Raw genomic sequence first — 11,661 nt, forward strand, 5'->3', positions numbered from 1 at the left:
CAGAAGTCAGGACACACCTTTGATCCAAACATAATAATAATAGCCTTTCTACTCATTTTTCTTATCAGAAAATAAGAGCACGTTTACATGCAACTTCAACTCACGGGCAGATTTTGAGAAATGGAGGGGGCCGACGACTATATGCTTGTCCTGCTCGTCTGCCTTGCTTTTCTCCTTCAGGCCATAAACATGAACCGATATTCCTGTATTCTGCACACCAAATTTAGGTATGTCCTGGGTCTTGACGGGGAACTCGATACCAACAAAGTTACAACACTGATGAATGTCAAGGCGTCTACCGTATTGAGACTGAAGATATCTCTCGTAATTTATATTTCTACCCTCTTGTCGTTCCTTCTAAGCACACCACTCACCGCCCTCATCTTCTTATCTTTTTACTGTTTATTCGTTCTCTGCATGGTTCTATAGACACAGTCACTTGGTTAATAAATTTTTTTTATTTGTCACCCTCCGTTGCCCCCCCCCCCCCCTCCCGGTCCAACTTTAACCCCACGGTGATTTTGCCGGGAGTACAAGTATATTTATCTACTTAATTAATGTATAAGTCATATATGACTGCTAATTTGCGTCGCCTTCCTTTCTGGTTTTCGGTTTTTTTTTTCTCCATGCCCATACCTTCGATTCTTCTACCCTGTTCACCTGTTGCCTTCCCTTTTTTTTTAAATTTGCCTATCCTCATAACGGATCATTAAAATTTCATTTTAAGGAAATCGCCCATCTTCTTTAGTTATGCTGGTTAAAATTACAATATTTTTATAAGCACTCAGTTCAATTTAATATACTACAGTCATTACAAATTTGTTACTAAACATTTTGGCCAGTTTGCCTTTCTTTGTTTTTATTTGTGTTGTACAGTTAATACTAGGCACTGTTTCACAGATGTACGTTGTTTACTTTCAACCAAAGGCTACATTGTACTACTTTTTTGTTCGGTTATAGTTTCACTTGTTAGCATATGTTGTACTGTTTTCTCTTTAACATGCCACTATTAAGCCTGTTTTCCATGTACTGCTTGATCTGTTTTCGTCTGTAGTGTGTTATTGACGTTCGATGTGAATAAGCTTTCTGGTGGCCATTGCTCTTTGCAGTTATTGTACTGCTGACAATTTTATTGACCATGGATGGCCCGTAACAGCCCTTCCAGCCATTTACATCACTGTATAACATTCCTGCAACTGATCCCTGTAAGTACGATGTTCATAATCTTACACTAACCTACGAAATTGTACAGTCTCTAACGTTTTGTATTTCCTCGTTGAGTCAAAGCTTGAAAATAGTCTATGACAGAAACTGGTCGCACTGTGCAAAGTAAGCAGCTGAAAGTTCTCACAATGAATTTCAACGATTATTTAGGAGCTAATTTTCCTCGCCTTTATGTGTACGTAAATAAAGAAAATTTTGATATGTGACAGTACAAAAAAAATGCAAATTAAATGGGTATTCAAGTAACGAATGAAGAATACTATCCACACAATGAATTGGAACTCTGTAGTGGACTGTGGACCGGTCTGAAACGTCCTGGCAGATTAAAACTGTATGTGGGATTGTGGTTCGAAACTGGTATACCGACAGAGCTACCCAAGCGTGGACACCCAGCCGCCCTCACAGCTGTACTTCGGCCAGTACCCCATCTTATACCTACCAAACGGGCTCGTGAAAACAAAAGTTCCATGTCTAAGGCACTGTCCTACGCATAGCTGTAATCTGCCAGTAAGTTTCAAGAAGTAGGTCTACCTCATTGAATCTGGAAGAAATTAGCCTTAGGCTATAACTTAATGAAACGAAGAGGCAGATTGATACTACTTATCAGATGACATCATGGAACAGTTAAGTTGGTGGTGAAGGTAACTCTGAAGACAGAAAGGAGAGGGGGGAGTTTAGAGGAGGACCAAGGCTTCACTGCAGTAAAAAGGATCAAACGGTCGTGCGATGAAGATATGCAGAGACCTTTCAGATGTAGAATCATGCCTACCATCTTTCGGCTATGTCTCACAACTCCTTTTGGTAATGCGATTTATTTACGTCAGAATGAATTGGAAGTTATACTTAGAAATTAATGATTATCATAGTTAATACTACGTCTACTTACATAAATGAAAGAATTTCGCAATGATGTTTTGAGTATTTATGTTTTTAGCCCTGTGCACAAGTCATTCAAGAGTGGACAACCACCCTACCAATATAGTTCACCGTATAATTTAACACTAATGCTGACACTTCCGATGTCTAACAAGCGGGTTAGCAGCTCCAAATGAGTTTGTGTATAAGTAACTATCAGGATGAAAAAATCCTCCTATCACAGCGCAAAAAAGTGGAATAAGTCCTGTGCAGAGTAAGGGGTATGAAAGAATGGAACTAGCTTTTCCACTTATCTGGCAGCTTCAAAGACATTTAAATCAAAATAACTTGTCATTTAGCGCTTGTTTACTTGTCAGTAATATAATGCATAGTGTCATAAAAGGTAAAATGATACATTATGCCATGTCGTATAACATGAAACATGCCATCACGTTAACCAACACTGTTATGAAAGTTTAGGATGAATGATCCCTACTCTGGGACTTTATAGATGTTTCGCCACTCTCGGATGCTTTCTACTGCAGATACATCCCACTCTCGAGCCACACATATATGTATGTCTATTTGCTTTTACACCTCTCACTATAAATGTAACAGTGGGTGCACCTGGGGAAAAAGTGGTCCCCTCGGCGAAAAAACCAGCCCTCTCCACCCAGGAATAAAGAGATGGTTCTAGCGTGACCCCCCCCCCCCCCCCCACCTCTAACAAATACACTCCCAGGAAATTTTATCCCCTTAAAAGAAGTTTTTAGCTATTATACGTGCGTGCTCTTCAGACATACGATATTATATATTGTTTACAACGCTTGGAGAATCTCCTGGATTTCGTGAACAAAATCGGGGACTTTTAGCCTATGAATTGCAAGATGTAGGAATGCCAACACTTAGCAGCTAAGAGAGTTCAGTGCGCTGGAGAAGTGCGAAAAACTCGTAAAAAAGCGCGAATGTGTCGAGATGTTTTGACTTGAATGTCTTTGAAGCTGCCAGATACGTTTTCACGCATTCAATTCAAGTCAGAACGAAGTTTACATGCTACATTTAGCTCGACTTTAAATCAGTGTATCTCGATGACGGATAAAGATTACTAGAGAAAAAAATTTCTTTTCTTTTGACTTCATGCAAAGTTTGAACCGAATCGTACCCTTGTTAAATATAGAAGTGGCCCGCTTGAAAAACCGCCCAGAAAAATGTGTTTCGTGCATGTATAATCCAAACAAGATTTTCTTCAAGCTGTTGTCTTAGACGCAGGCCACATATATCAGTGGACCAAATTTGAACAATTAATCTCGCTCCAGTCCGGTGTCTGTTTTTGCACGTAAAATCCGAATGAGGGTGATTGTTTTTGCGGGTAGAGTTCGAACGGTGTGCTTACAAATGGTACTATTAGCTGAATGTTAATTTCAGCCCAGTTAAAATCTTTTGCAAAAGCAATTAATCGATTCGCACATTTTGTCTGGGCACCAGCTCTGGTTCGTCTTTCAAACCTTCCGTCGGTGGTCCGGGCTAAGCAAAAGTGGTGTTGCATTAATCCGTTGGTCACTTTAAAATGTGTAGCACTATAAATAGGACACGTAAAACTCATTATCAGTTCCTTTCATAACCATCGACTGACTGATAGCTAATTATGCAGTGGCACGTCTCATACTGTGTAGGAGTCATCTACGGCAAAATACCCTAAAGTAGTGTCCTGTAAATGCTGCCACATGTATTTTGTGCACACGAGCTTTCTGCAGTAAGTCCAAAAACCATGCAGCCGTGCACAGGCCGATCAAAGGCGCACTAATTTCAGGTGAAGACTTTTTAAATTGTTATCTGTCTGAGGCATGCAGGTTAGTCAAAAGTAAATCCGTTATTTACAGAATCAAATGGTGAATCAACGGGTAATGGCAAGGTTAATTATTATGGCAACTGTAGGCACAAGTAACTACTACTAATGAGTCTTTGATCAATGGCAAAGCTTATCTAGTATGCTGTACTGTTCTCCAGGATGTGTGGGGTGATGCCATCAAGCTTTGCCTTTCGGCAAAAGAAACTGAAATAAGATTATAAGCCGCCTGCCTATAAAGACCATTTGAACAGCTGGTAGAATTTGGAAACCTTATGTCACTACATGTACTTATCAGGCATTCCGATGATATTAAATGAACAAAAGATCTCCATGAAAACCGAGGTAAGTCCAAAATGTAGTTTCAGAGAGATTGCATCTTATGACATAAGAAACAGGTTTCGATTAAGACTCAGTAGCCCACTCAGAAGGTAGCAGAGAGAGTTGTGTGTCATGCCACCGTATTCTCCTTTGGCGAAATATTAAAAGCTGTTAAAATACAAATGTCACTGATACGAAAAAGAACAGTAGTTACTTCTATATCTTGACGCATGAAACACTTTCGAATATTAAACATACGTCACAATACGTGCCTCTTTGTGTGAGTCATTTACAAAAAAAGAACTTCGTTTCTATGTCTGCAACCGTTTATGAAAGATGACCCTTGTTACAACCATAGGATTGCCGACGGAACTGGGTGCATAGCACACGACCTGTCCGCCCGATATACCAACCATTATCTCGAGAATAGATACAGATATCACTCTGCTGTCATATTTAAATACAGGGTGAACATTGATAAAACCGACAAACTGCAGGGACGGATTCCTGACTGTAAATGGAGGAAAAATGGTCATATGAACTAATGTCCGGAAATGCATTTTTGCCACTGCAGATCGCGCTGACGAATGAAAGTTCCTCTGACCACGTGCCATGTGTTCCTTGTGTCTTTTAGGATGTGTGATTGACGCAGTGCACTGTAAGCAGTAGACGGTTTTTGTGCGCAACCAAGCAGATGAGAACGGTAGAGATGCAGCACGGCTACACCAAACCATGTAACCTCACAAACACCAATCACATCAAACAACATTTCGAGACCTTTTCTGGCCTTTGTGTGACTATCGGTCCTTTTAGGCAGGTGCAGGGAGGTGGCGGACTGTGTGTGCACCAGATTTGGAGGATTTCCTTCTAGAGGATATTGAGACAAACGCTAGTCCAAGCTCAAGGCAGGTGGCCTGACAACATTTTGTAAGCCAAAGCACGATTATGTGTTCAAAAATGGTTATGGCTCTGAGCACTATGGGACTTAACAGCTGTGGTCAGCAGTCCCCTAGAACTTAGAACTACTTAAACCTAACTAACCTAAGGACATCACACACATCCATGCCCGAGGCAGGATTCGAACCAGCGACCGTAGCAGTCGCGCGGTTCCGGACTGCGCGCCTAGAACCGCTAGACCACCGCGGCCGGCGATTATGTGTATCCTGCATGACAGCAGCTACTAGCTCTATCATCTGAAACGAATGCAAGGATTATCAGCAGCGGATTTCCCTTGCGGGAAGGATTTTATGGATGGTTTTTTCACCAGACCGCCACAACAAGGGAAAGATTGAGGTAATCCACGATGCGGCAAGTGAACTAATGCGTTGCATCCCATGGAGGCTATTTTCAATATCTGTTGCAACGTGGATGCGATGTAGCTCTTTACTCTGTTCTGGAATGGTTTGTTGTTGTTGTACGCACACTTTCTTTTTCCGGACACATGTTCAAAAGACCCTTTTTTGCTTCATTTCCACTCTGGCATCCATCCCTGCAGTTTGTAGAATTTATTCGTGTTCGACCTATATAATTCCGAAATGTGCAGTGATGTAATTATGACGAATAAAGCACTCCGTCCTCAGGCCACAAGTGGCCCATCGGGACCATCCGACCTTCGTGTCATCCTCAGTTGAGGATGCGGATAGGAGGGGCGTGTGGTCAGCACACCGCTCTCCCGGTCGTTATGATGGTTTTCTTTGACCGGAGCCGCTACTATTCGGTCGGGTAGCTCCTCAATTGGCATACCGAGGCTAAGTGTACCCCCAAAATTGGCAATAGCACATGGCGGCCGGGATGGTGACCCATCCAAGTGCCGGCCACGCCCAACAGCGCTTAACTTCGGTGATCTCACGGGAACCGGTGTATCCACTGCGGCAAGGCCGTTGCCAATTATGACCAATAACAGAAAGAAATTCATTTCTTTATCGAGCGGAAATATCAGGCTGTAAGTTATCGATGAGCACAATTTTTTAATGAACAGTTGTATTAGTATCTCATAATACATATTACATAGGAACCTACACTCCACTGCAGCTCTACATCGAGAATATGCTTAGCAGCTGTCGCCACATATACAGGGTTTCCGGGCTAGAGGTATACAAAAATATTCCTTTATCCTGTAGTTTAATGCCTATTAAGTTTTATAACTTAATTTTTTCCAATATTCTAAACAGGAGCCAAACATTTTAATGCTTGTGGATACAGTTGAATGTGGACATCGTTTGTAGCTCGACAATAGAACGAGTACTCCACTTCTTGTCACATATTCATAAACATGACAGGTGTTATGGCGTTACTGCAGAGTAGATCCGTTGTCTCAAGTCAAACCAGATCTCGAACCCTTGTTCTGCAAACAATGTCCTTGATAAACACCCATACACTATAATCCAGAAGAGTCAGATTAGGAGACCAAAGCGGCCATGCAACGGGACCCCTCTTCTGATTCAGTACATAGGATACGTCATGGAGAGAGGGGTAACACACAGTCGTAGTGGAGTGATGCACTATCCTGTTGGAAAAGATGTTGAGAGGCATATGTCTAACTGCAAAGTTCGCCAACATCTCGTGATAGATGTGTCCCATCGCTGGCGCTCGTGTGTCATGCGACTCAGTGCTGTTAATGAAATGGTGAAAATCACTTCACTTGGGAAATGTTTCTGTCGATCACCCAATAACTGTAAATGTCGAGTTCTTTCGTTCCAGAGATTTTATTACTGTATATCTGTAACCCAGACTCCCCCTACGTCACACTCAGCATGTTCTGTGACTGATGGCGCGGAACCTGCGGTGCAGATCGTGATAATGTCAGCAATTCGACCAGACAAATCGTGACATGGCGCTTGTCGCGAGGAGTTACAGAGCGTTTTCTGCACCGAAGTTCTGCCACTGCTGTTACCAGTTCTTTACTGTGACCGTTAGTGGACACCGGCTTTTTAAGTGTTGCGCAGTACGAGGCAGCACAGTTTCAACTGACAGAACCATTTTTGTGTATTTTGGACTTAGGCGAATTTTCGAGTATGTTTTGGGGCAAAAATTTTCTGGCGTATTTGCAGCCATTTCTATTTTCTCAGATATTCTTATGTCTTTCAGACACAGCCGAATTTACTGCTGATTTTGATGACAGAAAGTTTTGCGTGAGTTTTGAAATTTGGACGACTGTAACTGTATTTTGTTTCAGTAGTCTGTCTATTTGTATTTCATTCGGCTACATACCTAAAGGACTTGTACTTAATTAATAACATTTCTTATCATTGATTTGTTTATTGAATAAATAGAACAGGGTATTCAATTTATGATGACATTTGAATTGAATTCTTTTCACTTTTTATTGCCAGAAATTAATTAATTTCTCAAATCATCTCTGAGATATCATCTGGTGTGTAAAAGTGTGTAATATGTCAATCAGACATAGAACATTGACAAGGCTTCGTCAAACAGGTTAATAAGTTTAAAAATACGTGTAAATGGCCCAGCTTATTAATTATGCCAGATGCGACAATAAAGTAATGAGACTGATTTTCTTTGCAAGATGTAGCAACCCTGCAGGCTTGCGTAGGCACCATATCTTTGACCTCGATCTATAAGCTGTTTCTAGCCCAAGTGGCACATCGATGCAACTGCTTAGTCGTGAGTTGTGCTGTAATAAGTTAACACGTGTTTGTGTCTCTCATCGCAGAAATGGAACCACATAATATTGCGCAACGGTATGCCATGTCATTTTGCGTTAAATTGGGTGAAAACTGACGGTAAACTTGGTTCAAATGGTTCAAATGGCTCTGAGCACTATGGGACTCAACTGCTGAGGTCATTAGTCCGCTAGAACTTCAGGATTCGAACCTGCGACCGTAGCGGTCTTGCGGTTCCAGACTGCAGCGCCTTTAACCGCACGGCCACTTCGGCCGGCTAACGGTAAACTTCAGAAGGCTTTTGGAGAGGAGCTCAAGTTTTTCGTTGGCATAAAATGTTTAATAAAGGCAGAATGAATGTTGATGATGAAGATCGCAGTGGATGACCATCAACCTTCTGTGCTTCTTTGATTGCAAGGGAATTGTTAACAAAGAGTCGGTGCCTCCTGGACAAACAATTAACCAATGTTATTACAAAGAAATTTTAGAAACACTTCGTAAAAGAGTTCTTCTTGTCGTGCCAACATTGCTGAAAATTGGATTCTGCATCGCGATAATGCGCCATCCCATACTACTCTGTCTGTACAGCAATTTTTAACCTCAAAACAAATTTCAGTACTACCATAGGGACTTTTTTCTATTTCCAAAAGTCAAAACGGTGGTCAAGGGACACTATTTGCAAACAACACAAGATGACCAAATAGCTGTGACGAGGGTCTTGGAGGATATTACAGAAGATGACTTCCAGTAATGTTACCATCAATGGCAGAAGCGCTCAAAGAAGTGTGTGCTGTCAGAAGGGAACTACTTTGAAGGAGATTACACTAAACTTGACTAAAACGGTAAGCAACATTTTTTCTCACATCAGTCTCATTACTTCATTGTCGCACCTCGTATTATTTCGATTTTGTTTGTTTTAAAGCCATTTGAGTGAAGGGCAGACTGTTTGCACTGCTGACAGCCAACCACCTTCCGCCAATATGGAGTGAGGGAAACGGAGCACACAGAAACGAAAAAAAATAGTCTCATCTCTGCGAATATCATTTCTTCTCTAGGTTCTCCATTCATCTAGCGTACCATTCGTTGGACACGTCTAGAACTTCGTCCCGACAAGGCTTACGTCTGAACCGTTGCAAGACAACGCATTTTTGGGAAAGTCATTTGATAGGGGCCTTATTGCTGATTTTCACGGGCGATGTTTCTTTTTCAAGTATGAGTTTAATTGATGCCTTGTATCACTTGATGCCATCTATCGATTTAATTCCACTTATTTTTTATTAACCCTTAACAGTATTGTCGTGGTCGTATATAAGTTTCCGTGTCAAATGACATCGTAATATTTTGTAACTTAGGGTAGGTGAAAAATTCAATCACTTGTAACAAACCATACTATAAAATATTCAGTTATTGATTCAGATGTAGGGAACATGTCTGTTTTGTATAGGTGCGATTTTGCTAATGCTAAATAAATCTAATTTGTACAGTTTTCTGTCAGTTGTGGGCTGCAAAGTGCCACACATTCAAAGCAGATATTCTGGTTAAATCGTGACCTCATTATCATTTGAACTCCCTTCGTTTTAGACAGCCTTTGTAAGAAGTATTCGACAGAGCTTCCCGGACAGTGTGACATATACTCCTACGTGTAGACACGTTAGGCCACACAGAGGTTGCACGATGCACTGCGTTCTCTGACAGCTGAATTATGGAGGCCGCATCGTAAACATAGCCAACTCTGTTGCCAGTCAGACAGCGAACCCGTATCAGGCAATCTGTTTCCAAACGAAACTTATGAAATCCGAGCAGTACCGCTCTGAGTTGAACTCTTACACAAATAAGCTCAGTCTTCCAATTTTTAAACTACCGATATCAACATGTTTCCTTAACCGCTAAATGTCATCCCTTTTAATATTACGTGAACATTAATTATTCCCGTTTTGTTCGCCATGTTCGTAGTGTATGTGGTAAATATATAGAATATGTGAACTTCTAGCGTACTGAGAACTGAAAGGAAGGTTTAAGCCTACACGCCGGGCGAGATAGCCGCGTGGTCTTAGGCACCTTGTCACAGTTCGTGCGGCTCCTCCTGTCGGAGGTTCGAGTCCTCCCTTTGGCATGGGTGTGTGTGTGTTGTCATTAGCGTAAGTTAGTTTAAGTTAGAATTAGTAGCGTATAACCCCAGGCACCGATGATCTCACCAGTGTCGTCCCATAATACCTTACTACAAATTTCCAAATTTGTTAAGCCTATTTCATTCGGCTTACAAGTAACCTAATTTGACTGTTCGCTTACTTCTTATGGTGTCATAGTCATATATCTGTGTACACTCCTATACTCTTCTTTCACTACCGCATGAAACTCTCGCCCCTTTTCTGCCTTTATTTCTTCATCTGTATTTTCTTCTTTTCAGTTGAAGAACCAGTGTTCCTTCTGCACGTTTTGTTCCTCATTGCGTTATCTTTCGGTCCAGTAAAAGCTTTGAAACAGTTAAATAGAAATCCGTAAAAAAGGATATACGAAATGGTGAAAGGAAACGTAGACCCTCATGCTGGTGAGAGTCCACAGATGACGATTGCTAGAATAGATTAAGTTAGCAGAAGTTAACACTTGCGGTGCAGTTGCTGGTCGTTAGATGCATGAACTACTTCTTTCTACCGTAAAACAATAATTGTCAGAATCATATTCAATGTTTCAGTTACCACTACGGAAATCAGCGGCGTAGCTGTTCTTCATGGCCGGCCGATGTGACCGTGCGGTTCTAGGCGCTTCAGTTTTGAACCGCGTGACCGCTACGGTCGCAGGTTCGAATCCTGCCTCGGGCATGGTTGTCTGTGATGTCCTTAGGTTAGTTAGGTTTAAGTAGTTCTAAGTTCTAGGGGACTGATGACCTCAGATGTTAAGTCCCATAGTGCTCAGAGCCATTTTTTTTTGTTCTTCATGCAGTGTTAATAAACAGAAAATTCAATATGGCATGTCATTAGGGATGAAATCATTCTGATATATTCATATCTGAAGTGCACCGTGAAACGTTGATACTCTGCAACGGAATTACGCCGTTTATAAATTTCATCTCCCAACACTCAATCAACAATTACACATTTTTAGTGTAAGTAGTGACTAGCCAATACTATGCGTAAATAAAGTCAATTGTTTTACGTAATCAGGAAATGTGGTTCTGCCTTGAGTAAGCACAATCTTTCTTTTTTTAGTTTTATTTCGGAGAAGTTTCTCCATCTTTAGTGGGTTCATTTATCCCTTGATAAAAAATATAAAGAATTTATAATACGTAACAATTCTGAGGTTACGGTATGTACATTGAGAAAAGTACTAACTGAAGTATTAACAAGGGAAAGTAATGTATACCTTAGTATTACATATTGTTGTTCACCTGGTTGCCCGATATTAGCTGCACAGTTACAATTACTGCCTTCCAGTACGTCATCTGCGATTAATAAACGTTTATTAAAGTTTTGTCACGTAAATTGCCAATTTTGGGCATAATGCGAGATTACCAATATAGTTTTGTTCTTTCTAATTTTTTTCTCTTCCTTCTTATACCACCCGACATTATAGTAAGTTGTGTTTTAAAGAAAAATTAGCAGTTTTACACTAGCGGTTTTTTTTAGATTACACTACTATCGTTCGGAAAACGTGTTGAAGTGTATGTTGACTATGAATAACTTTTTTAAAGGGTAAGTGGGGAAGGACAGTGGTGGACTATGTAAATTTCTGTATTTACTTCTTGTAGACGTCGCGTTTTTATGCTTCTGCTCGGTGGCTGAATGGCGCTTCCTT

At 41.0% G+C, this 11,661-nt stretch overlaps 1 pseudogene; it reads right to left on the bottom strand.

The window, feature by feature from the left end:
* Window positions 1-6,013: 6,013 nt before the first annotated feature.
* Window positions 6,014-6,131, bottom strand: LOC124712742 (annotated as a pseudogene).
* Window positions 6,132-11,661: the final 5,530 nt, after the last annotated feature.

This window comes from Schistocerca piceifrons, chromosome 8, assembly GCF_021461385.2.
Source record: "Schistocerca piceifrons isolate TAMUIC-IGC-003096 chromosome 8, iqSchPice1.1, whole genome shotgun sequence".
In the NCBI taxonomy this organism is placed as follows: Eukaryota; Metazoa; Arthropoda; class Insecta; order Orthoptera; family Acrididae; genus Schistocerca; species Schistocerca piceifrons.